Source organism: Mirounga leonina, unplaced genomic scaffold, assembly GCF_011800145.1.
Source record: "Mirounga leonina isolate KUSES-001 unplaced genomic scaffold, KU_Mleo_1.0 Mir_154, whole genome shotgun sequence".
Classification (NCBI taxonomy): Eukaryota; Metazoa; Chordata; class Mammalia; order Carnivora; family Phocidae; genus Mirounga; species Mirounga leonina.
The window spans coordinates 47031935-47058777 of NW_023270389.1; the positions used below are offsets into that span (position 1 = coordinate 47031935).

Below are 26843 nucleotides of genomic sequence, written 5' to 3' on the forward strand. Positions count from 1 at the left end.
ACGGGTTGTCCGAGTGTCTGAGGGAAGACTGCCGGGAGAGCGGACGGCACAGAGGACTCCGTGCAAGGCTGTGAAAAAGGAATAACCGTGTCTCGGATGAGAGGGCGCACCGGTCATGCTCTCGGGGGTACTCGGATTATTTGGGAGAGTAGGGTCCATCCATCGCAACGGGAGGCCTAAGGGCCAGGTGGCTCGTACAGGTCAGGGTCTAGGTGGCTGAGGAAGTATTAGCGCCCCCGCCCCCCCCTCCCCCCAGCAATGTCACTGCGGGTAAGTGTCGGCTGGGGAACTGGAGGCCTGGCTTCGTCCGGGGCCTTGGGGCTCTTCCGGCAGTTCTGAAGTCACTTTCCGCAGTCACCCTCCGGCCCGCCACACTCTCCACGTGGGACTTCTGGGCACGGGTGGGGCACCACACCCCTTTGTCTACCGTTCCAGACAGCAAATCCAGGACACAAGGGAGAACAACAGGATTAAAGCTCTAAGTGTTGAACCAGCTCTGGTATTTAAAATAAGCAAAAAATGATTCCCAACGCGCGTTTCCTTAACCAGTGCTTTAACTATCGGCGACTACTCCTCCCTACAGATGTGCACACCCCTGCTGGCTTCCCCGACTCGTGAGCGGCTCTCCTCGTGCATGCACCGAGCTCATCTAAGCGCCCCCCCCCCCCCCCCCCCGCAGCGTCCTAATGCTCTAATCTTAGGAACTTCTCATGCGCATGAATCCCACGGGCTTTTGCTCGGGTTCACCTAGGCTGACACGCAGCGTGGCCTTGCTCTCACGGCGCGGGCCCGGGCCAGCAGCTTCACCCCGGAGCTTGTGACAGATGCAGGATCTCGGGCCTGATGACTCAGAATCCACACTGAACAAGATTTAACAAGATCCCCTGGTGATGGGTGTGCACGGTCAGGTCTGAGGGTGACCGCAACGAGACATCACACCCCACCTCCCCTGCCACCAGGCAGAGAAGTAGAGCAGCATCCACTCCGAGGCCCGAGCGAAACAGCCTCCACCAGCTGCAGCCGTCCCCATGGTGGGGGGGAAAGGAGGGAGGGGACGGGGGACACAGAAGGAGTTGCTACGGCGGGCAAAGTGCATTTAAATTTGGGGATACCGAGGGACGCCTGAGTGATTCAGTCGCTTAAGCGTCTGCCTTCGGCTCAGTTCATGATCCTGGGGTCCTGGGTTGGAGTCCTGCATCAGGCTCCCTGCTCAGCAGGAAGACTGCTTCTCCCTCTGCCTGCCGTTCCCCCTGCTTGTGCGTGCTCTCTCTCTCTGAGGAAATCCTCGAGATTCTAGAATTCAAGCGCTGAAACTCTGAATCAGAGTCTGGGCAAACTGTTTCTATATGGGGAACCCCAAAGCCTGTCCATACGACTCTACACAGGGCACAGTCTGCATCTACCGCTTGGTCTCCCTACTCCTCCAATGGGTATACTCTTATCTGCCTTGCGGCCTTCCCCATCCCTTCTGCCCAGGTGTCAGGAGATGAAACAGAGCCTGGTGCTGGCGCGTGGGACAGCATCAGTGTCCTGAGGAAAGAAAGGCAGATAAAAATACTGCCTTGTGTCTCCCTTGTCAAGGTCACCCCACACCCACATGGGCGTCTCTCCATCAGCTCTATTTTCTGCCATACTGCCAGCCAGTTCTGTGAATCTTGTTTCTTTTGAGCGCCTGGGAAAGTTGTTTGATTGGTTCAGGTTTCATTTAGCCTGAGAGCCGTTTATGATTTCCATTATAAAATACAAAGAGCTCACTCAGCGTGTGTGTATGTGTGTGTGTGTGTGTGTGTGATCTTTTAGAAATAATTTTTCAAAGTGGTTCCCCAACCCAAAGTGGGTGGGGCTGGCGAGGAAGCACCAGGGGCAAAGTCTGAGTGAGGCTCTGAGAGAGAGGAATGCAGACTCCACACACCTGCCTGAGGCCTCTGGGAAAGCACCTCTTCTCCGTCAAGGGAAGGCAGCTGTCTTGCGGCCTTTGCAGAGGTCCATGCATTGGGACCCCCTGCCTTTTGGGGGAGGGTGGGGGAAGGGGTTGGTCTGGCTTTCAGTTTCCACATCTGTAAAATGGGACTTGCCCCAGCCTACCACCAGAGATCTCCACTGGGGCTGAGATGCAGGTCTCTAAGTTCTCTGCTCTCCCTAAGAAGACAGTGCCTACGGGTCTTCGTTGATTAACCTTATCAGTCTTGGACTGGAGAATCGCAGTTCTTAGAGCAGAAGAAGAGGAAAAAAGAATCCATCCCAATGGCCTCATTTCTCAGAAGTAGAAACTAGCCAGCCCTGTGTCCTGCAGCCCCTTCGCTCTCAGATTTTCGTAATTCAGTGGCATTGCTCTGGAATCTCACAGGCGCTGTGTATTCTCTTTTCAAGGAAACTGAGCTCCTGGAAGATAAAGACCAACATGTTGCCCAAAGCATTTCTCTTCTCGGCCCCGACAGAAGTGTGGACGCCGTGGCCTTCACTCCTTTGCTGGCTGCCGAATGCAGAGCCGGAACAAGGAATATGTGAGCTTTTTCTCTGCACAGCAATGAAAATGAATAAGGAGAGAAGAGAGGTGAATCACAGCTTTCCTCCTCAATCTCTCCTTGCTGAGCCAATAACCAATCCCTGAGCAGCACACGTGGAGAAGAACAGCTCTTCATGTGAGCCCAGGGAAGGCTGTCCGTTTGCTACAACCTTGAAAAAAATAAATAAATAAAGCATTTCTCTCACAAGTGGCCCAGGAAGGCTCGCTGTTTGGGCCTCCTTGTTCCTCGGTCCATGAGAATAGATCAGGCACCGGCAAAGTGCTAGGTCACAGGAGGACCTTGGTAACCAATGTGCAAACATCTAGCTTCGTGCAAGGGAACTCGACCAGGCTAGCACCTCTCCTTCACCTCAACCGTGACAGCCCTGCCTGTCCCACATACCCAGCATGATCCCCGTTCTCTCCAGCACTCGAGAAATGACTCTCCTGAGGTTTACTCCCATTATAGCCATATCTCATAACTCTTAAGGAAGCAACAGAAAGTACTACTGAATCCTGGCCACATTCATTTGTAGCAACTATCTACGCCATAGGTTTCTAATGTGATTATGTCTGTCTTTATGTGATTATATGGCCTTTCAAAAATCATTCTCTTTTGTTCATCCATCCATCCATCCATCCATTCAACAAGAGCATTTGGCATCTACTCAATGCTGAGTAACTTCTAAGCCAAAGTCAATGGGACATTTTCCAAGCTTTAAAATTCCCTGCCTTTAAGCAGTATCCGTCGAGCAGGGAGGTGTAGGCTGGGGTGGGGTTCAGTGGAAAAAAAAAACCAGCTATGTTAAAACCTAAGCTGTCGTTAACTAGTTATTTATTCCCTCTGAGCCTATTTCAACAGTTCCAAACAGGGACTGTTGGAAGAATTGTCCTGAAGTTTAAAGGGGGGGGGGGGGATGTATATAGTAACAGACTCCGTGCTTGGCATGGGAAAATGTGTTTGATAACTGTTACGTTAAAGAAAGTGACCCAAGAATCGAGCACGTTCCTCCCATACTCTGTTCTCCTAACACCTCACCGACACCCGTCAATATCCTTTCAGGTTTATTTTGCTTCCTAGGACGGTGTGCTTTTGGTTTTAATCCTCTCGTGAGCCAGTCCTGTCTTTATTCTGTCTGATGGGCTGCACCATTTTGAGAATATGATCTGTATCAAAGTCAGCTGGGAAGCTCCTGGAGCTTGCAGAGGATGGATACATAAAGTCCTGTTAATAAATAAACACACAGACATCAAGGCTACCGGCTGGGCTGTCGGCTGGCTGTGTAGTAACAAGACTTTATGCCTTCCTGGCTCCTGTCATCTTTGGGACTGAAAGCACTTAATGAATTCGTCTTGCTTGCAGTCCTCCTGGAGAAAGATACTGAGTGTCTCCAAAGAGCAGTCAGGGTCACCAGCTAGAGGTCAATGACTCTTGGGAACACTGCCAACCAGACCCCTAGAGCAGCTTTGTACGTTGTGTCTCATCATGAAAGTCCTAAATGCGTATTAGAAAATTTTTAAAAATAGGTAAGTTAAAATCCTGTGACTCCATCCATTGGGAGATAAGCACTGGTAACACTTTGTCATCCGCCCCCCCACACACACACACACGTGCTCACTGGGGTCTCAGATTCATGCCATTTTATAATTTAGCAATAGATCGTGACTATCTTGTCATGTAAAATGTTTCTACATCATTTTATGTGACTCCTGGTTTGCTGGAGAAATCCTTCTTATATGAAACAGTTCAGTTGATATGAATTGCTTTCACCGTGAGAACCATCCAGTGTTCTCTCTCTGTTTCGGATTTCCGTTCAGGATTTAGGGAGCAGCGTGTGTAAGGCAGGGTGGAGGGTGGCAGTCCGGGAAAGTGCTCGTCCCTTGGTGCCCAGAGGTGGAGTGGGATGAGGACACCCGGGAGCATTGTGTGGAACCTCGGGGGACACACAAGAGGAGGGGAACACACAGAGGCCTTCAGCACTTCTAGGCTTTGAAAGGACCCTCTGGTAGCAAGAGGGGAGGGGATGCCCTGCAGGAGACGAGACCACACCTCCATCCGCTCCTGTGTTCACCTTACTGTCAGTTGTCCCTTGAGACCCAAAGGTTGCATTTGCTGTCATGGTCTAGCCCTTGCCAGTCCCTCCAGCCTCCTCTCCCACCTGTCTCTGCCCTGCCGTGCTGTGTGCACGCTCTGGGTCTCTGCTCGGTTGTGCTAGGTCCGGCATGCCCGTTCTCCTCCACGTCACTTGAGGGACTGATTTTTTGATCACTCGGTTGAGGTGTCACTTCCTCCAGTTTTCCCTGACCCTCCCCCTCTCCCAGGCCGGACTAGCTCCCGTCCACAGCACTTCTCGAGTCTGAGCACACTGTGTCTGTGTCCCTACTAGACTTGGAGCTGCCTGGGTCAGTGTCTTACAGGTTGGGCAGACAGTGGGCACCCAATAAATGTTACTGAAGAAGGTAAAGGTAGTCCCAGTACCCGTACTGCCAACCCTTGGGATGACCGTAGTATGTGAGACATCATGAATGAGGGGGGCAAACCTCAAATCCATCTGCATCTCCCTGTCCCCACCGCCAAGCCCTAGGCTACCCTCAGTCTCCTGGCCCATTTAGTTCTTTCCCAACTGGCAGCCACTTAGCAGACAGACGACCTGCCTCACACATCAATCTGTGCATATCTCTTTCCTTCTTACAACATGGCACAAATATTTGGATTACTCTTAAAACAGCATGAGGCCCTACATAAACCTAGCCCCTACCTACTTTTCCAGTCTCAGCTTGTACCGCTTCTCCCTTTGGTCCCTCAGCCCCGGCCAACGAGACTTCTTTCTGATCTTCAAATAGCCAAGGCCCTTTCTGGTGTTGGGATCTTCTCTTGCCAGGAATGTTCAGTTCATCATTCCTCATGTGACTGGCTCCTTCTCGTCCCACAGGCTTCTGCTTTAGGGCTACTTCACCCAGGAAGCCTTGCTTCAGAACTGAACCTAAAATAAGTCTCCTTTCATTCTCTGGATGGTACATGCTCACTTTTTTTTTTTTTTAAGAGCATCTTTATATTTAGTAATCGTATTTTTATTTTTGTGATCAGTTGTTTGAGAATACTTTTTATTCTCTCCATGGGGGTGGGGGTGTTTTGTCCCCCAGAGGGGGACACTGGGCAATGTCTGCACATATCTTTGGCTGTCGCAGCTGGGGGAGGGTGCTGCTCACTAGCATCTAGTGCGTAGAAGCCAGGGATGCCACTGAAGGCCAAACAAGACACAGAACAGCCTCCCACAGCAAAGGACTGTCCATAGGGATTCGACTGAGAGATCCTGCTCAAGACTGCAGGTCCCACGAAGCCAGGGAGGGACCTCGTCTGCCTTGTCCACCATTTTATCTCCAGCACCCGGCTCGGTGTCTGACACACAGTGAGCCTCCAGATAGAGCTGGATGGAAAAACAGACACGTGGTGAAGGGGGGTCGCGAAAACTCTGGAACAACTGGCAGGGCACATGGGGACTAGTCAGAACTGATGCCCACCACAGCCCGGGAGCCGGCAAGAGGCGGTCCCTGCCGTGCCGGGCATTATCCCTTTGGTGGCTGGACTCTGGGGGAGTCTGGGTGTCCTAAGGGAGGGTCTAGAGCAGCCCCAGAGGTGGGGGACTCAAGGAACCCCATGAAGTGGCCATTTGCCATCTGAGAAGAAAGCATATAAACACCGTGACAACCTGCATGGCCCTAGCAAGTCATACCTCCTTAACGTCAGTCCTGGGCGGAGGGATGGATGGGATGGATGTCCAGAAGGCCAGGAACTCCAAGGCGGTGGCTTATGAGGTGAAGAGAGGAAAGAGGCAAGAAGGAACTATTTCTAGTGTCTATGGAGACCCCAAATCTCTATGCCCTTCACACTTACTCAAACTCACCAAGCGAGGGAAAGTGTGAGGTGGGGGAGAGCCTGAGCAGACATGCAGATGGTGCAGAAAGAAAGGCTGACGGGGTGGGAGGGGAGCATTAGCTTGTTTCCTCTTTCTGTTGTTCTTCTCTTAAACCACTAAAAGCTTGTTTCCAAAAAACTGCAGCTTTTTCTCCTCAAATATTGTAGTAAAATATCTTGATTTAGATTCTAAAGAATCCAGAAGATGGAATTAGCATGTGTCTGCCGGTAGGGAAGCATTTGGAGAGATGATCTGATTGAGGAAAGCTCTGAAATTCAAATAAGAATTCTCTCCCAGAGCAGATCGGCATGTTCTCTGAGACAGAAAGGGAACAAGAAGCTACAAGAACCATCATCAACCACTCGTAATACTGCCTCTCTGATTCAATTCATGCCACCCTATTCCCTCATAGACTGTCCCCTCTAGACCACTCCCTTCATAAACATGAGTCTTTCCCGAGGTTCCATCCTTGCCCCACCATGCCTGCCTTAGGCCCTCACCTGTCCATGGACGATTCCCAGAGCTATGTTACTAGGTTGAACTCTCCTGGGTTTCTGACTTGCACCACCAAGTGGCTCCTAGCCACTGCATCCTTAGCTCTCCCACAGGAATCTTTAATTCAAATGGTCTCAAACAGACCTCATCATTTTACATGCTCTTTCCCCCACCAAAGTGCTTTTCCTCCTGCATTCCTCCTCCTGATTAGTGGTACCACCATCCACCTAGTCCCTGAGCCCAGTAACTTGTGAGTCATTCCAGTCTCCTCTCTCCAGCTCTCCCCTCAAATCCACTCAACCACCAAATCTTATCCACTTCATCCCTTAAATGTTTTGAGGATCTATCCCTTCTCCATCTTTCTATTACCGTTGTCTTCATTTGCCTCCTCATTAACTTTTTCCCCTTTGTTAAAACACTGATACTCAGTACACTCACATCAACAAGGGCAGCCGAATTCTGCATCTACCTCCACCTAAATAAGGCTGCAAACTCTCCACTCTCAAGTCAGGGCTCTTTACCACCCCTCCAAGTCTCTCCCCTGTTGTACTTCCTGTCTCTCAGAATGGCGCCACCGCTCCCCAGGCCTCCTCCCCTCAGTCAAAAATCTGAAGGTCATTTTGGATTCCTTACTCTCTCTTTTCTATCACTCTCAACTCTTGACCAGACAGGTGTAATACGCCTGTCTGTACCCAGCCACCTACCCCTTAATAAAGCAGACAAGGCATTTACTGCCTCTTACTGTTCCCGGTGTGCCAATCTGGCTTTTCTATTTAGACTATGAGATCTTTGAGGGCATGGACCATGTCTGGTATTTTTTCTGATTCCTCCAACGTGCCCAGCACATCACTAGGTACAGAGTTTGCCCAACAGAGAGAGAGTTGGCAATGAAACCCATCTGCCAGGAGAAGCCTGGTGCTGAACTATCAGCCCCCTAAAATGAATGGTGCTATTGGCTTAACTGCTTTGCCTCAGTGAGAGACATGCCTGGGATCAGCGAGACCTCAGCGAAGAGGTTGGAAATGATTCTCTGAGAGGTCTGGGAAAAAGACTCCACCAAGGACAACATCATGGATCGTGGAGTCATCATGAGGACTCAGCCGATTTCTGAGATCTTGAACCTGTGGACACCCATCTGTAATGCTGTATGGTGTCCTCCAATGGTACTCAGTGGCCCAAGAGCTTGGAATTACATCCCACCTGTTTTGTGGTGGCCACCTCCCCTTGGAAATAAGCAACAGTTCAATCTTTTCAGGAGTCTCTTCTGTTTTCCAGAATTAGAGTCTAGAGTGTTTCATTTCTGTTACTTTGCAAATATCCTTATTCCTTTGAGGTCCATGATATCTGATTACTCTTTACTCTATCCTTTACTCCACCACTGCCTCTCCTTCACTCATTGAGGACTCTAGCAATTGTTTCCCTTTCATCTGAGGTTCTGCCATCATCCTAGAAAGTTTCAATATACACAGGTGGGCTCTCTAACACCCCAGCCTCGTATTTCCACAACTTCCATAATGCCAGTGGCTTTTAGTTTCATTTCACTCATCCGCGAGCATGACTCTACCTTGGACCCATATCACTGAAATTGTCCTTGAGTCAAGCCTTGCCTAGACTATGACCACCGCCTCTTGACCAATGACTCTGCCTCTGTCCAAAAATCTACAGTGGTTCTACATCTCCTACAGGTTCAATTCCAGGTCCTTAGACCAGGAGGTCTCACCTCATCCCCGTCACCTGGCACTTCCTGTTCTGACATTACTGGACCAAATGCAGGTTCCATTCCCCCCACCATCTCCAGAGGCTCCTGGGCCTAACTGTGACTCGAAGGCCCAGAAGACTTCCCTTCTTGTCGGCAAAGATATTCCCTCTCTGTCTATTTCCCTTCTGGTCTACAAAGATGTTAACCTTCACGTTCCAGCTCAAACACTACCTCCTCCGGGAAGCCTTCCCTGCCTAGTCTGGGCACATCTAGGGACTCTTTCTTCTGAGCTCCCCAGCACGCGATGCTGTCATTACAACATTTATCTGGTCAAATTAATATCACAAGGGCAGGAACCATTCCTATTCATGTCTGTATCTCAGCCCAGGGTGCAGGCTTAGTTCAAAGTAGGCTTCACTGGATGTTATAAAAGAAATGAAAGAGTGACTTCCATAGATGCCCTGTCCTCTTGAGGTCAGAGGAGACTGGGCTCTTGAATTAATTGAACCTCTTCTCTCTTCACCCTGGCCCAGTGCCCTGCCCATATGCTTAACCCTCCTAATAGAATCTGCCGTGGCTAAGCACCACATACAGATAAATCCCTCAGCATTAAGTAGCAAAAAAGCTTCCAACGGCTTAGAGAAGAAAGAGACTGGTGCTCCACAGACGGGAAGGGAGACATGTGGCATATGGAGAGACGTCTATCTGATTTTTAGGTATTGAATACCTGGGAGTATTGATGACAATTTCATACTAAAACCAATTATGTGTTCAGCACTGTACTAGCCACTGATGGTGAGAATAAAAGTTCAAACAGTAGCATACATTTGTTGATCACTTTCTACATGCCAGGCACAACTCCATGGAATCTGCATCATGGTGATTATTCCCATTTTACAGGTAAGAAAATGGGCTCGAGTCACACAGCTAATAAATGCCCCAATAGTGTCATCTCTCACTATTTTCTTCACTCTGTCTCTTCACTGTCCTCATCACTCCCTTCTAAAATAAACTTCTTCCCCCATCCTCTCTCCCCACTAGCCACCCTTCCTTCTCTGCATCAGACAGCAACATTCTCATCCTCTACCACCTCATACAAACTCACATCTGCTCTCATTCTACCCTCCTTCTGTCCAGTTGTCCCAGAGAATGGCCCCTCTCCATCCTAAGGGCTATCCCTCCACCTGCACGTTTGAGGGGGTCCACCCATGTTCTTAGGAACCTCACATTATGGATTATTCTTCCTTGAACCTATTACTTTTCCATTTGAATGGGTCTTTCCCATTGACATTTAAAGGTGCTCAACTGCCTCCCATTAAAACAGAACAAAACCACCCATCTCTTCAACTATCACAGCCAAACCTCTGGAATGTTCAGTTATACATTCAGTGTCCACTTGGTCCTCCACCAGCTACAGTCTGACTTTTGCCCATAACATCCCTGACGCTCTTGTTTAAATCACCTGTGATCTCTGCGTTTCTGAAGCCAATGCACATTTACTGGTCCTCATTCTCATGGACTTTTCAGCAGCCCCTATGCTTCCTCTTCTTTATTCAGGAAACACTCTGCCCTTCGCTTTCATGACATTTCCCCCTCCTGGCTTTTCTCCCTATCTCTCTAGATCATCCTTCTCTGCTTACCTTCCAGGCTCATCCTAACTCAAAGTCAACCCCAGGCCTTCTCTTCTACACCTATCCTTCCTCCCTAGGCAGCCTCATCCATGCCATGGTTTCATTTACCCCTGGATGTTGATGAATTACGGGGACACATCTCCTGCCCAGACCTCTCCTCCAAATTCCTGTCCCTATATCCCCCTGGCTTCTTGACCTCTGCACTCAGATGGTTCAAAGTCTCCTCAAGTACAACATGCTGAGATTGCACTTACAACGTTTGACTATTTCCTGTCTCGGGGAATGGTACCTCCATCCACTGCTACAAAGCTGGCAGCCTAGGGCTCATCCCCAGTACTTCCCTCTCACCTTTCACATCCAAACCGTCACATCCTGTCCATTTACCTTCTAAACCTCTCCAATCTATCTACTTCTTTCTACCCCACAATAAATGTCCCAGCATAAACAACCATCTCCCGATAGGTCTCCCTGGATCTTCCCTTGGCCACCTCAAATCTACTGTCCACACTCTATGGTCACCGTGATCCTTCTGAAATGAGAGATCTGGCTGTGTCACCCTCCTGCTTAAGTACTTCAGTGATTACCTGTTGCTTTACAATCAACATCAGAGTCCCTACTGCAGCTGATAAAACTCCCTCCTGCTTCTCCTGCTCATCTCACGTGTTTCTCCCTCTCCCTCTCTGCACCCCAGTCCACTGGCCTTGGGAACCTCAAAATGCCATGCCTGCTCTAGCCATGACCCTCCCCCATTCCTGGAATATCCTTTCTCAGCTCCCAAACCCTCCTCACCTCCTCCGCTCCTACTCAGTCTCCAGGTCCCAGCTGAACCATCATTTTCTGAGGATGAAAGGATGGATGAACCATCATTTTCTGAGAAAAAGGACATTTCTGAGGACTTCCCAGGTCCTCCCTGAGTGGCCCAGACCTCCTATTAAATGCCCTTATCATGCCATGGGCTTCTACCTTATTGCTCTTATAAGTGTCACTTTACACTTACTCTGACAAATTTGTCCCCCCAAATGACTTCAAACTCCATGAAGCCTGGGATTTTGACAGTTCTGGTTTCCCCTCCACACTGTAGCCCCCGTGACACTCAATAAATACTTGCTTGACATCATGAAAACGCGACCCAATTCTATCTAGCTTCTGGCCTCATTATTCTCCTGAAATTGCCCTTGCTAAAGTCATCAACAACCTTCAAACTGCCAAAACTGTGCGCCTGTGGATCCCTGGTGTTCTACCAGCTGGACTGAGGGTTTCCTGCACTAAAATAGAATCTTGGCAGTTTTTCCCTGATTCATAGAAAAAAAAAATTAGCTGACAGACTTATCCTCAATTTAAAGCTTTTGTTTCATAAAGTTTTCTTTCTCAAAACTTGGTGTCCGCTATTTTATGTCTGTGGTAGAATCTAGCGGAAGATGCTCTCTGATTTAGTCCAAAATTATATATTCAGCCATTTCAAAATGTTATGGTATTCTCCAGAAAACACCACGATTTCCATGGGTTTCACAACATGAGCAAGTGTTTGAGACCCACTGGCCGAATCCAAAGAAATATTTTTAGCCCTCTAATTTGTTCTCTTGATGGTATCTGGTACTGTTTATCAGATTGCTTATTCGTTTTAGCAACCAGCATTTACTGAGCACATATTATGGTTTCCCACAGTCCTTCGTTGCTATTTTTACTATGGCATTCATCACCTTCTCCTGTGATCTCTCCCATGTCCTGCCAGCTCCTGGAGGCTACAGGGACCATGGCTCTCTCTTTTCTCTCTCTCCTCACCTAGGCCAGCACTTGGCTCAGGCACATGGATCATCTTTTTTGCATGTAGGAATAAGTGAATGAGTGAATCCATGAGTGAATAAGCAGACGAACAAAATGGTGGGGCAGAACTTGAATCCCCATTCCTAGTGCTCTGCTGACTCTCCACTGGGAAGCTCATGGTCATGCAGTGATTGGATACAACAGAAATGTCAATTTCACATAGGTAAGCTACCATCCGTTGTTATTTTAATAAGTAAAATGAATCTGATGTAAACGTAATATAGTTTTATAGTCTTGTGCTTGTGGGAATCACTTCTACTATCTATCCATCACCAAGCCCTGTTGATTTTACCACCAAAAAAAAAAAATCATAGTAATTGTCTATCTTATGGGGATCTAAACAGTTTTACTCTGCAAGCACCTGAAAATGCCATGTATTATGTCTGTGGCAGAATTTGAGTAAATAATGGCATTACTGATATTAATGTATCTTTAAGCAGTCCATAGTCTATCGAAACCCATTCTCTTGGCCTCTTCTGCCCTTTCTCCTGAGCTTGTCTATCAAAATTGTACTTAACCTTCAAGGCCCAGCTCAAAAATCACCTCCTCCAGAAAGACCTTAACAGTCGGCCGGAATTACGGGGGCCAGGCCCAGGTTCACTTTAGCCCCACTGCATGTGACCAACCGCATGTCATTTGTAGCTCTACTTAGCACTTATTTCTTTATTCTGCAGGGCCCAGCTGCTGATGTGAATGGTCCTCCCACACTGCCTGTGGGCAACTCAAGCCCAGGGACCACACCTTGCTCATCTTTCTGTCTTCCCGGTGCCTTGAATGATACTCATTTTCCAAACCGAAGTGTGTTAGACTGATCATCCACTACTATTTCGCTATGCTATGTAAACACCACTTTTGTGTGTCATAAGGTGACTTTTTTTCCTAAATAGTTGGGGCATCTGGCTTTCCCCCTCGTGGTGAGGTTCTAGCAGCCTTAGCTGAGAGCCCCGTCCAGCTTCTCGCTCTCACCCCCGTGAGCCATAGCAGGATACAGAAGAAGCAGCTGCCCTTGCTCTAGAATTCATTTGGGGAAAAATTCAAGCTGTTACCTTTTGAAGTGGAATGGGAGTCAGAGGTGAGCCCTAGCCGGTGAGTTGCGTGGGAGGAGAAAGGTTTGCCGTGAGCCAGGCCCCTGGCTCTCAGACTGGTTTTGCCAAACAGCAGACAGCCTCCCAGCACAGACCTGGGCCTCGGGGGCCACCCTGCCCAGCTTCTTCCTTGGGTACAGACACAGGGTCTCCCGAGCATCTCGATGCCACTAGCATCTGCACCCGAGCAGAGACAATCCCTCCCTTTCCCCGCTCCATCCCCACGGAAGATCACACTCACGGGCCAGGGGGCCCAGCCCTAATGCACACGCTGCAGAGAGAGAAGCAGGAAAGCCGGAAATCCATCCCATGAACGCTGACAGCTTTGTCCCTGAACTGTGCCTTGTACAAACCTCCCCAGGCTGCAAAGAGTCCAGCTCATCCATCAAAGTGTGTAACGCTCAGCCACACGCTGTGAGACCCAAGCTCCTGTCTCTGAGCACCTGTGATGCTCCCAAGCCGCTGCTGCAGGTCCCTGTGCCCGGGAGGAAGGTCATCGGAGGAAGAGCAGAAAGGTGCTGCTTGATGGCAAAGATCCTGCACTCTCACACATACCTGATCGGGAGGTTAAATGGATGATGTAGGCAGAGTGCTTAGCAGAGTAGCTGGAACTTAGCTCCTAAGGAAGGCTTCCCACATAACAGTGCTGGAAGCCTTGCTCCCATGCCCTTCATGCATCTAGAAGCTTCCAGGGTGGGTGATGATCAGCAGGAGGGAATTCTTGGGGGGGGGGGGCGCTGAGCTGGCCATCTGTGTTGATGGGAGGCACCCAAGGGGGTGTTCCAGGGCACACTGATACCACCACAGCTGAATCAATAACCTTCCTTCCTCTTCTGGGACAATCCGGCCCTAGACCCCAGAATAATTTTCAAAACTTTTCTTTCAAGTGTATCTCTCTTCTCTCCTTTCTGAAGCCCAAGTGAAACACCAGAAACAGACCTACTGCCCTCACTGACGTGCAGCCACACTGTTCCTCCTGTTCCCTCCCCTAAGGCCGCCCAGGTGCCCGCAGTGTCTCCGGGACCAGGGAGTATTAGGGCAACAAAGAGAAGGATGGTTTCTATTTCTTCATATTGTTTTCAAGGCTAGAGGGTCATATCTTGCCCACCCCGCTCAGAAGGGTGTCTAAAGGCACCTCCCCCTCCAGCTGTCCAAGCACGACCTGCAAACTTAAAAGAACTGTGGACGGCCCAGAGCCCAGTGGAACTCCTCAAGCAACCTGAGGGCGGGGCTGTCACCCCACTGTTCAGCTAGAGAAGAGCTCAAGGGAACCTCTCAGGCACAGGGCAAGGAAAGAGGATTTTTGTAATAGTTAATGTATTCACAGGGTTCAAAATTGAAAGGTACAGAAGGGTTTCTTGGTCCACTCTCCCTGAAGGCAACAGATCTTACTAGGGTTTTTATATATAATTATGTACATTCAAGCAAATATCTTGGAATTCTCTGACTCCTCTTTCATAACATAGACATTAGCATATTATAAATCCTCTATGCATTTTTTCAACCTAGCCATGTATCTTAGAAATCATTCCCTATCAGTTATAGAGAAATTTCCTAAGGTTTTTTTTCCGGTTTTTGTTTTGTTTTGTTTTATGAATGAATAGGACCGTATTCAACTACCTGGGAGGTACCACAAGATATTTAACAAGTCCGTCTTGGATGAGTACATAAATTATTCTTTCGTAGCTCAAATGATGCCATACTGTGCATGTGTCTTTGTGTCCATGGGCCAATATACCGGCAAGCTCAATTCCTAAAAATGGAATCACTGGGTCTGATGGTGTGGACACTTCTAATTTTAGGAGATGTTTCTAAAACATCTTCCAAAGAAGTTGTACCCATTTACTCTTCCAAGAGCAACATACGAAAGCGACTGTTTTTCCAGGACTTCATCAGCAGCTTAGCAATCTTTTGGATGCTCATTGAAAGGTAAGTTGCAGTTTACACTTTACATATTAAAGAATCAATCCTTTGTGTATAATTAAACCCCTGAGTCCTGGAGGGAATGAAGAGCATGCAGTTTTTTACCAGGCCAGCACTTTCCCTAAAGTCTAACGGGATCACAACATCTCTTGGACCTACAAATACCAGGGTTTATTCACGATGGCTCTGGATGTCCAGCTTCCACACGTGCATCTGTTCTTAACAGGAGGAGACTAGCACTGCGGAAGGAGCACGGCCTTTGGAACTGGGAGACCCAGCTTCACACAGCAACTCTGCCACTGACTAGCTTGATGCTCTTAGCAAGTTATTTAACCTCTCCCCAACTCAGTCTCCTCACGTGAAATACAGGGATAATCATATTGATTTTGCAAAGCCTTGTCTGGCACAGAGAAGGGACATTTAATAAGTAGCAGCAGTTTTCATTAGTGTTAATGATCATCAGGCCGGATTCTAAACCTCGGGGCACTTTTCACAATTGACAAGACCTGGACTGGCCCAGCCAGGGCCATTCTGTTAAGAGGCCACCCAGACGGTTCCCAAGTTCGGCTCTGATCCACTCCAGCCTCCTTCCAAAGTCATCAGGAGACATCACTACAATCCCACCCTGGGCCTCTGGGTGAGGGTGGGCGGTTCCTGTGCCAGGATGGGCTCCCTTTTTGCCAGAGGATGTCTGCACTCAGCCCGAAGCCTCTCTGGACTAAGCAGAGCTCATTTCCAATTACAGATGGGCCAGCTGGAGACAAAACAGAGATCCCTGAGCAAAGTATGAGGGACTTGCTCTCATCAGCACTGGAGCCCATTCAGCTTTTCCGGAGCAATTTTTGATAAGGTCACTAAATGCAAATTTCTAGTTCTGGCAAGAATGCCAGGGATGCCCCCCACTAGGGTTTCTATCTATGCACGTGACACAGACACCCTGCCCCCCACCCCACAGGACTTCAGAGGTTTTTCTCATTCATACATGGTCCTCGCTCATTTCATGCCCCAGGTGGCAGAAATTATGGCCATGCTCCTCACGGGGCAGGGGACTTTGAGGAGAGTGCTGCTGATTTGCCTAACACCCCAAGTGATCCACCCTGGGTGCTGACTGGACCCCCTATCTCTATATGCTGGTTTAGATCCTCGCGGGCACTACAACTGGAACCTCTGGAGAGAGGTCTGAGAAATTATCGTTGCTCTCGGAGAATATACCTTTGCTCTTTCTTCCCCTTGATCCACCTCTGTCAGCCTAAAGGAAAGAGGTATAAACTGCATGTACTTCCAAGTACTTCAGAAGTACAGAAAGGAAGCTGCCTTCCACCCTCCCGCCCCCCACCCCGCCCCAGAAAGACTCCAAATCCCAGCGAATCTCCGGCAAAGCGCACTTGCCAAACCTGAACACCCCCCCCCCCCCGCCCATTGTTTGTTTCTCACGCGGTATAAAACGTGGGTCTGGCTCAGCCACCGGAGACCTGACAGGGCACAGAGATCCGACCGCGTAGACGTCAACCCCTGCCAGTTACGCTGGACCCCCAGCCTTGCGGGTGAGAACCCCCAGCTCCAACCCGGGTCCTCCAGCCAGGCCACGAGTGTGGCCCCGGGCTGGAAGAGGGTCCGGGGCTGCGCAGACTGGAAAGAACGGGAGAAAGTGCCTCCACTGACTGCGGGGGAGGGGGCTGCCTGCCCCCCAACCCCTCTTGCCGCGTCCAACTTGCTAGAAAGAGCAAACTTCCAGGACCCCACAATTCCACCCAGAGAAAAGGAATGGCCAAGTGTGCCAGAAAAGCACGGTGGTCTATGTAGCCCAAGGGCACCGACAGAGAAGACAGATCTCCACCCCTGCCCTCCCTGGCTGCCTTAGGCAGCGCAGAGACCGGAGCAAGCCACCCAGGCAGGAGGTCTCCGGGGCGCCGCTCTGGGCACCCTCCCCGGGCCACCCCTGCCAGCCGGGGTGAAGCGGACGGGAGCAGCAGCACGCGGCCCTTAGCCCGACACTGCCTTCCGCTCAGCCCTGCTCTACTGGGGCCAAACCCTCCTCCGGGCCGCTGAGCGAAGCTTCGACGTGGCCCGGCGCCCCCAGCCAAGCCCGCGGCGCACGGCCCTGGGGATAGGGGTGCGCGACGCCGGCTCCGGCCTCAGGAGCAAGCGGACAGCGGCCCGGGTGAGTCCGGTGTCTCGGTCCCTCAGGCAGACGTCGGCCCCGGCTGCCTCGAACCCGGACGTCCTGGCGGAGATGGCGACCCGCGCCGCGAACGCACCTCCGCCCTCCTTCTGTGGCCAAACTTCAGCAAAATGCCCAGCAAACCGCGCCCAGGTTGCAAGGCTGGCGCAGAGGCGCCCGCGCGCTCGGAGGCCCCTGGACGCACAGACCGACGGCGGTGGCGCGGCCCGCCCGCCCCGCACCCACCCGCCGCGCGCTCAGCCCCGGGCCCCGCTCACTCACGCGCGCCGGGCGGTCCCGCCGAGTGTGCAGCGTCGTGGGCCGGGCCGCCGCATGCTCCCGGGCGGTCGTGGGCGCCGGGGCGCAGCAGCCGCGTCCGTGTGCGCTCCGGCCAGGGGAAGGCGCTCGCGGAGCAGGAGCGGGCGGCAGCGGCGCAGGCGGGGACAGGGGCCCTGCAAGTCCGGCCCCGAGGCGGGGACAGCGCGACCCGCGGCCTGGCCACGAGGCCGCAGACGCCCACCCCCACCCGCTCGGAGCGCGCGGCTCCTGGTACGGAGCCGGAGAGCCGAGCGCTGACCCAGACCCGGCCCGGCTCGGCCACAGTCAAGATAGGGGCGTGAGGGGAAGGCGGCCCCGGGGCTCGCCGCCCGCGGTGCTAAGGCGCCCTCGGAAGTACGCCCCGGCCCGGCACTTCCCCGCGCGGAGGCCGGCGGCCCGAGGAGTCCCCGGGCCGCCCCTGCTCCGCTCCCTCCCTCTCTCTTGGGGGAACGCCGGCTCGAGGAGCGCCCTAACCCGTTACCGCGGCTGAGCAGCTTCGCTCCGGCGGCCGCTCCCGCGTTCGGCTGGCACCGGGTCTGCGCGCGTCCTTCCGAGCGCCCGGGCCTGGGGCTGCCCGCGTGAGGCTCCTCTGCGTTCCCCCGCGCTCCGAGCACTGGCCCCGCACCGAGCGGAGAACCTCATCGCCCCTCCAGGTGGCCGGGGCTGGGGGCAGGTACCGAGCCACCTGATTGGCGCTGGCCCCAGTCCTGGGAGAATCCCCCACCAGAGAGGCTGCTTGCACGAAAGCGAAGGGAAGGGACAAAACGGCGCAGGCTGGTGCCTTCCAAAGAGCCTTCCCTTAGCCCCAGTGCCCCTTCGCCTAAGAAATGTGAGCTTCGGAGTGGGCGCCCTAGGAACTTCGCGAGCCACAGCTCAAGCCCAGCACGGAAAGTCCTGAGAGAATGATAGTTTTAAGGACCAGGGTGGGTCGCTGTCCCCTGGACTTTGCCTGGAGAGCCTCCCCAAAGGCTCATCTGTTTCCCTATTTCTGGCCAGCACTGGTCCCTGGAAGACCAGTCACATCTGGATGTCCCCGCCGTGGAGGGGCACCGCGTCCTTGCAGCGGGGCAGGGAGGGAGTAAATAAATGTGTAATTAGAATTGGGACGGAGAGATCTAGCAGGAAAAGGCAGCAAAGGAGACGCGCTGTCTTCTCCACCACCACCGCCCCCACCCCCACCCCAACAACACGAGGAGAAAACGTTAACGGTGCCCTCGATTTCTTCCCTGAAATTACCCTCCTTTAAAATGTTTTCAAACTCGGGGTGCCTGGGTGGCTCAGTCGTTAATCGGCTGCCTTCGGCTCAGGTCATGATCCCAGGGTCCTAGGATCGAGCCCCACATCGGGCTCCCTGCTCGGCGGGAAGCCTGCTTCTCCCTCTCCCTCTCCCACTCCCCCTGCTTGTGTTTCCTCTCTCGCTGTGTCTCTCTCTGTCAGATAAATAAAATCTTAAAAATAAAATGTTTTCAAACTCTACAAGTTGCTTATGTGCTGTACCCCCAAACAATAAATTGTGACATCAATGTGCTTGGAGAACGTGGTGGGGCGAGATGGAAGGAAACCGTCACTTTTTCGCATCTCCAAAGCATCTCAATATGGAACTTTTGCTTGTTCCGGTCTGCTCATTTTTGTCCTGACCCTGCTCTCAGGCTTGGACTGAAGACAGGGGAGGAGGGGGGGAGAGGGTCACCCAAATTAATGCTCAAGGAGGGGGGGGTGTTCTCTATATCAAATATGTTTTCCTTCATACTCTGCACAGTCTGGGGGATTCAAAGCAAACGTGAACATTGTATCTATTTCTAGAGGAGAGAGAGAGAAAAACATGGGTCCCTCAGCCCAAGTCCAACTTGGAAAGGAAAGGAGTAGGAAATTTAGCAACCTTTATTATTCCTAAAGCACTCTTTAAAAAAATATGCATATCCAAAGGCCAGCTACCCACCCAATGGGTCCAGCAGGTTTACTCTTGCTTCCAACACTCCACGTTTTTCCTTTCTTTTCACAGGTTTCAAATTTTTTTTTAAAGATTTTATTTATTTGACAGAGAAAGACACAGCGAAAGAGGGAACACAGCAGGGGGAGAGGGTGAGGGAGAAGCAGGCTTTCTGCTGAGCAGGGAGCCTGACCCAGGGCTCCATCCCAGGACGCTGGGATCATGACCCGAACCAAAGGCAGATGCTTAACGACCGAGCCACCCAGGTGCCCCTCAAATTTTGATCTCAGAGCATCATGTGCTGCCTTTTCTCACACAGTCAGACCTCACACCTACATTCCTTCCTCAGTCTCACTTCTTCTCAAAGGCAAAACTGCAATAGGAAGAGCTGTGTTGTTTTGTTATGCACAATTACACAGAGAGAGAAGTGAAGCCTGGTGCAGCCTGACCAATCATCCTAAACCAAACCAGCCAGGTCACTGACATCACCCTACAACTGCACCCATTCCTTTTCCTAAGCCCTTCCCTACCCCCTAAAGCAAAAGCCATCCTGACTTTACAGTAATTACTTCCTCATGTATGCATGCCTAAACCCTGTTGTTTGGTTTGCTTGGTTTTGTACTTTCTGTAAATGGAATGATAGATCACGAATTTTTTGTGTGTATCTGGCCTCCTCTTTCACTTGGTTATGTTTGTGAGGTCATCCATTTTTGTTGTATATTGTTGTAGTTGGGGCTATTACAAATAATACGGCTAACCACATTCTTATATATATCTCCTGGCGTCCAAATGCAAACTTTTCTTTAGAGTATATACCTTGCCGTGGAATTGCTGGGCCATAGGTTATGCCGATATTTAACTTTATTAGATAATACCAAGTTGTTTACCAAAGTGGTCATAAAATTTACACTCCCACCAAATATGTATAGTAGTTTCAGTTGCTCCACATCCTTGCCAAGACATATTGTTAGACTTCTTAATTTTTGTCAATCTGGTGGATATGTAATGATATCAAAATTGTGATCTTCATTTCATATTCCTAATTACCAATAAGATGGTGCACACTTACATGTGTTTAGAGCCTATTTGAATTTTCTGTTTTGTGAAGTGCCTATTTAAATCTTTACCCATTTTTCTACTGAGTTATCAGATTTTTTTTTTCTGTTGATCCATAAAGGTTCTTTGTATATTCTAGCTATCTGCCTTTGTCACTTAGAGATTGCAAGTATCTTCTCCCCCTCATTAATCTTCATCTTTTGATCGGGAATAACTTTTTAAAGCAGAATTTTCATTTTGTGATCATTGTAAATTCATATACAGTTTCAAGAAATAATGCGGGGGTCCCAGGTACCCTTAACCCAGTTCCCCCCATTGCTACCATCTTGCAAAACTATATCACAACCAGGAGATTGACATTGCCAGAGTCAGAACATTTCTATCAGCACAAGAATCCCTCAGATTTCCTTTTAATAGCCACACCCACTTCCCCTCCTCATCCCTAACCCCTAGAAACCACTTGTCTGTTTACCATTTCTAAAACTGTGTGACTTCAAGAATATTAAATAAATGAAATACTATGATATATAAACTTTTTTTCCCACTCAGCATAATTCTTTGGGGATTCACCTGGGTTTATTAATTGGATGATATGGATGTACCATGGCCTGTTTAACCATTCATTCACTCATTGAAAGACATCTGGGTTTTGTTTTGTTTTTCCAGTTTTGAGCTGTTATGAATCAAGCTGCTATAAACATTCATGTGCGGGTTTTGGTATGAACATAAGTTTTCATATCTCTGGGATAAATGCCCAGAAGTGCAATTCCTGGATCATGTGGTATTTGCACACATCCTTTATAAAAGAGATTGCCAACCTGTTTTCCAGAGTTGCTGTGCTTTTTTACATTCACACTGGCAGTGTATGAGTTACTCAGTTTCTCCACATCCTTGCCAGCATTTGGTGTCACTATTTTTTAAATTTTACCCATCTTGATAAATGCATAGCGCCATCTCCTTGTGCTTGTAATTTCCATTCCCCTAATGGCAAATAATGTTGAACATCTTTTCATGTACTAATTTAGCATCAGTATTTCCATCTATATGCTCTGTTGGTGAAATATCTGTTTATGCCTTTTGGACACTTTCTAATCAGATTGTTCTTTTGAGTTATGATAATTTGCATATTCTAGATCCTAGGGGTTTTTTTGTTTTTGTTTGTTTGTTTGTTTGTTTGTTTGTTTGTTTGTTTGTTTGTTTTAGAAAGAAAATGCACCCAGCAGGAGGAGGGACAGAGGGAGAGAGACTCCTAAGCAGGCTCCACACTCAGCCCACAGCCCCAGGCAGGGAGGCAGGGCTTGATGAGGGGCTTGAGCTCAAGACCCTGAGATCATAACCTGACCCAAAATCAAGTGTCAGATGCTTAACCAACTGAGCCACCCAGGCGCCCCTAGATCCTAGTCTTTTTGTAGATACGTGGCTTGTAACTATTTTCTCCCAGTCTATAGATTATCTTTCATCCTCTTTACATGGATTTTGCAGAGGAATTTTTAAATTTTGATAAGGTCCAATTTTTTCAGTTTTTCCTATTATGGGTCATGGAGTTTCTGTCAAGTGTAAGAACTCTTTGCCTAGCCTTACATCCCAAAGATTTTCTCCAATTTTTTTTTCCTCTTTCATGTTTTACCTTTAAGTCTGTGACCCATTATGCGTTAATTTTTATATAAGATGTGAGATTTTGGTTGAGTTTTTTTTCCTTGCCCAAGCATGTCCAATTGTTTTAGCACCGTTTGTTGAAAAGCTATCTATCCTTCATTGAATTGCTTTTGCACCTTTGTCAGGAACTTACTGAGCATATTTGTGTGGGTCTATTTCTGGATTCTCTATTCTGTTCCATTGATCTCTTCCTCCACCAATACCACACAGGTTGAAATTGAGCAGACTGATTCTGCCCATGATATTCTTCTTATCTAAAATTGTTTTAGGTCTTCTAGTTCCTCTGCCTTTCCATTTATGCTTTAGAATAATCTTCTCTATATCTACCAAGAACCTTGCTGGCATTTTGGTTTTTTGTTTTGTTTTGTTTTGTTTTGTTTGTTTTTTAAAGATTTTATTTTTTTGACAGAGAGACAGTGAGAGAGGGAACAAAAGCAGGGGGAGCAGGAGAGTGAGGAGCAGGCTTCCCTCTGAGCAGGGAGCCCGATTCGGGGCTCAAGCCCAGGACCCTGGGACCATGACCTGAGCCGAAGGCAGACGCTTAACGACTGAGCCACCCAGGCGCCCCTTGCTGGCATTTTGATATTAGGGAGAAATATTCAGCCTTTCATCACTGAGTATAAATTAAGCATAAATAGTAGGTATCAAGCTAACAAATTTTCCTTCTATCTGTAAGTATCAAGCTAACAAAATTTCCTTCTATTTTTATTTTTGTGAAAATTTTTGTGATAAATGGGTGTTGAATTTTGTTGAATGTTTTTACATTGGGTTATATAAGCATGTGATTTTTCTTTTTTAGCTTGTTAATATGGTGGATTATGTCCATTGCTTTTTGAAAATTAAACCAGCCTTGCATCCCTGGAATAAAGCCTACTTGGTCATGTTACATAATTCTTTTTATGTATTGCTAAATTCTATCTGGTAATATTTTGTTGAGCATTTCTTGCATCTATATTCATGAGAGATATTGGTCAGTGGTTTTGGTTATTTGTACTATCTTTGCCTGGTTTTGGTATCGGGATAATACTAGCTTCATAAAATAAACTGAATGTGTTCCCTCCTCTACTACTTTCTGGAAGAGATTATGTAGATTTGATGTTAAGTCTTGTTTAAATGTTTGGTAGACTTCTCTGGTAAATCTGTCTGGGCCTGGGCCTTTTAGAAGATTTGAAATTGTAAGTTTAATTTTCTTAACAGTTACGGGGTGATTAAAATTGTCTATTTCAGACTGGATGAGAGGTGGTACTTTGTATTTTTCAAAAAACTGACATTTCCCCTAAGTTGTCAGATTTGTGTGTGTAGAGTTATTTATTGGATTCCCTTTTTTTCTCTTTGATATCTGCAGAGTGTGTAATGATCCCATTTCGTTCCTGAAACATTGGTCATTTGTGTTGTCCCCCTCCTTTTTGTCCTTTGCCAGTCTTGCCAAAGGCTCATTAATTTTATCAATCTTTTAAAAGAAACAATCTATTGTCAATTTTATCGATTTCTTCTTGTCTTAATTATATCCTTTCTTCTTCTTGTTTTAAGTTTATTTTGCTCCTTTTTCCTTAGATTCTTGGGGTGGAATCTTAGATTATTGATTAAAGACTTTCTTCTTTTCTAATATATGCATTTAGTGCTATAAATTTCCCTCTCAGGACTGCTTTAGCAGAGTCCCACAAATTCTGACATTTGTATTTTCATTTTCATTCAGCTCAATGTATTTTTTATTTCCCTTAAAACCTCCTTTTTGATCAATGGGTCATTTACAAGTGTGTTGTTTGATTTCCAAGTGTTTGGAGATTTCCTGTTATCTTTCTGTTACTGATTTCTACTCTGATTCCATTGTGGTTGGCCTCCTTCTCTCCACTTTTCCTGTCCTGTCTAGAACCTCAAGTGAAATTCTGAATTGCAGTGGAAAGAGCAGACATCTTGTCTTGTTCTTGATCTTAGGGGGAAAGCATTCAGTCTTTCACCAGTAAGTATAAGCTTAGCTGTGAGGTTTTCCATAGATGTCCTGTATCAGGTTGAGGAAGATCCCTTCTGTTCCTACTTTGTTGAGTGTTTCATAATAACAGGGTGTAGGATTTTGCCAAATGCTTTCTGCATCTGTTACTGTCATCAAGTGGTTTTGGCCTTTATTCTGTTCAAATAGTGTATTATATTCAATGATTTTTGGTTGTTAAAACAACCTTGAATTCCTAAGTTAAATCTCACATGGTCCTGGTGTATAATCCTTTCTAAATATTGCTGATTTGTTAATATTTTATTGAGAAGTTTGGCATCTATATTCATAAGGGATATTTGTTTATAGTTTTTTCTTCTCATATGTCTATCGGGTTTTGGTGTCAGGGTAATACTAGCCTCAGAGAATAAATTGGGAAGTATTCCTCCTACTGTTGTTTGGAGGAGTTTGTGGAGGTTGGTATGAATTCATCTTCCAATGGTATAATTCATCAGCTCTCTGGATCTGGGCCTTACTTTGTGAGTAGTGTTTTAATTACTAATTCAATCTCTTTACTTGCTATCGGTGTATTCAGATTTTTCTATTTCTCCTTGAATTAGTTTCAGTAGTTTATGTCTTTCTGGAAATGTCTCCATTTCATTTAGGTCATCTAATTTGTTGGAGTACAACTGTTCATGGTATTCCTTTATCACCCTGTTACTTCTGTAAGGTTGGTAGTGACTACCTGTCATTCTTGAGCTTTCTTCTGTCCCTTTTTCTTGACCAGTCTCCTTACAGGGCTGTTAATTTTGTTGCCCTTTTCCAAGATGCAGTTTTAGTTCCATTGGCACCCTATTGTCTGTTTTCTATTGTATTTATTTCCACCCTAATCTTTATTAGTTCTTTTTTCCTCTTGCTTTGGGTTTAGCATGTTTTTCTCTAGTTTCCTAAGGTGGAAGTTCAGCCAATTGATTTGAGAACCTTTTTCTTTTTTAATATAGATGTTTCCAGGTATCAATTTCTCCCTAATCATTGCTTTCACTGCATTCCATGAATTTGGGGTGCATTCTGTTTTCATTTTCACTCGTCTCACATTTTCTAGTTTTCCATGCGATTTCTTCCTGGAACCACTGGTTATGTGGGAGTGGCTATTTGATGTTTAATTTCTTCATATTTGTGAATAAATTTCTCAAATTTCTATTATTATCTAATTTTATTCCATTCTGATAAGAGAACATGTTCTCTATGATATCAAACCTGTTGTTGAGGCTTACTTTATGGCCTAATATATGGTCTATCCTAGAGAATATTTCATGTGCACTAGAGAAAAATGCTGTTGCTGGTGGAGTCTCTATAGACGTGTGTTATATCTAGTTGTTTTATAGTGCTTTTCAAGTCTGCTATATCCTTGTAGATCTTCTGTCTAGTTGTTCTACTCATTATCAGAAGTGGTATATTGAAGTCTCCACCTTTTGGGGTGCCTGGCTGGCTCAGTCGGTAAAGCATGTGACTCTTGATCTCAGGGTTGTGAGTTCAAGCCCCACGTTGGGCGTAGAGCTTACTTAAAAAATTTTAAAAAGAAATTAAAGTCTCCAACTTTTGTTGTTAAATTGTCTATTTTCCCTTCAATTCTATCACTTTTTGCTTCATGTATTTTTGAGCTATAGTGACATTTTTCACATATGAATGTGTAAGCAAAACTTTTGAATTTTCACCACTAAGTATGGTATGGAGTCTTTGAGATCATCATGGTGTAATGAAACCCAGGATGAAAGATCGTGTAGCAAAAGAGCATCACTTTGGCCACACACTACACATTGGAAGTGAGTTACCAAATCCAACCCACATTCAAGTACAAGTGCTCCTCCACTTGCTATTCACTCGACTCTGGAGTGTAAGTCCTTTAGGCTCCCAACCTGAGGCAGGAGGTGGTTTCCCAGCATCCATACTTCGGGTGAACCATGGGCTCCAACATTTGATTACCAAATGCCCCCCAGTTGCTCCAAATGTAAGGCTCATCAGTTTGAATTTCTATCCTCTCTTGAGACTTAAAGCTAGTAATTTTCCTTATGAACTTGTTGGATCTTTGATGCTTTTAATATGATTTTAAACATTTTCTCAAAACCTTTAGTTATCCTCAGCTTACCCTGCCTTTGTCAGAATTTGAAGTGCTCCAGTTGCCTATGTGAATGTGTTGTTGTTTTAATCTGGAAGGACTTATTTTGGGTAAAAAAATACTGCCTTTTTGCTAAACATCAATAGGACTATATCAAAGAAAAAAGTAATTACCCATACCTTTTGCACTCTTAGATGCATTCTAGTAAAGTAATATTTTTCTACTGACTTTCATTACAAAATCAAAGGACCACTCAGACAGGGGCCACATCACTTAATTGGAGTGAGATAAAACCCTGTCCTCCTCCTAGTCTCCCAGGCCACTGGAAACATCTCCTCCGCCTTATGCCTCTCTTTCCTAAGCAGTTTTAGTGTTGTCAGTGTAACTGGGAAAAAAACTGCTTTTTATCTAAACCCAGGTTCTTCTGGTGGAAGCTTCCTGAGATATCAAAAAGAGATATTACCTTAATTTTTTCTTTATGACCAACTCTGCCATCTGACCTTCAAACCACGTAGTAAATCAGAGCTAGGATTCAAGTTTTTCTTTTTAGAGATGTCAACTATTGTTTAATCAGTAATTAAGATCACAGTTTTCTCTAA

General features: G+C 47.5%; 1 protein-coding gene across 2 annotated transcripts in view; it reads right to left on the reverse strand.

Moving 5' to 3' along the window:
• The window catches only part of FAM163A (family with sequence similarity 163 member A), a 69360-nt gene extending 50718 nt beyond the window's left edge, over positions 1-18642 (reverse strand). The window contains exon 1 of one of the 2 annotated variants that reach the window (XM_035010688.1): positions 18041-18642. The gene's annotated coding sequence lies outside the window, so the exon portion shown is untranslated. Of the gene's footprint in view, positions 1-17523; positions 17625-18040 lie in introns of those variants that run through there. The other variant, XM_035010689.1, reaches the window with a different exon arrangement.
• Positions 18643-26843: the final 8201 nt, after the last annotated feature.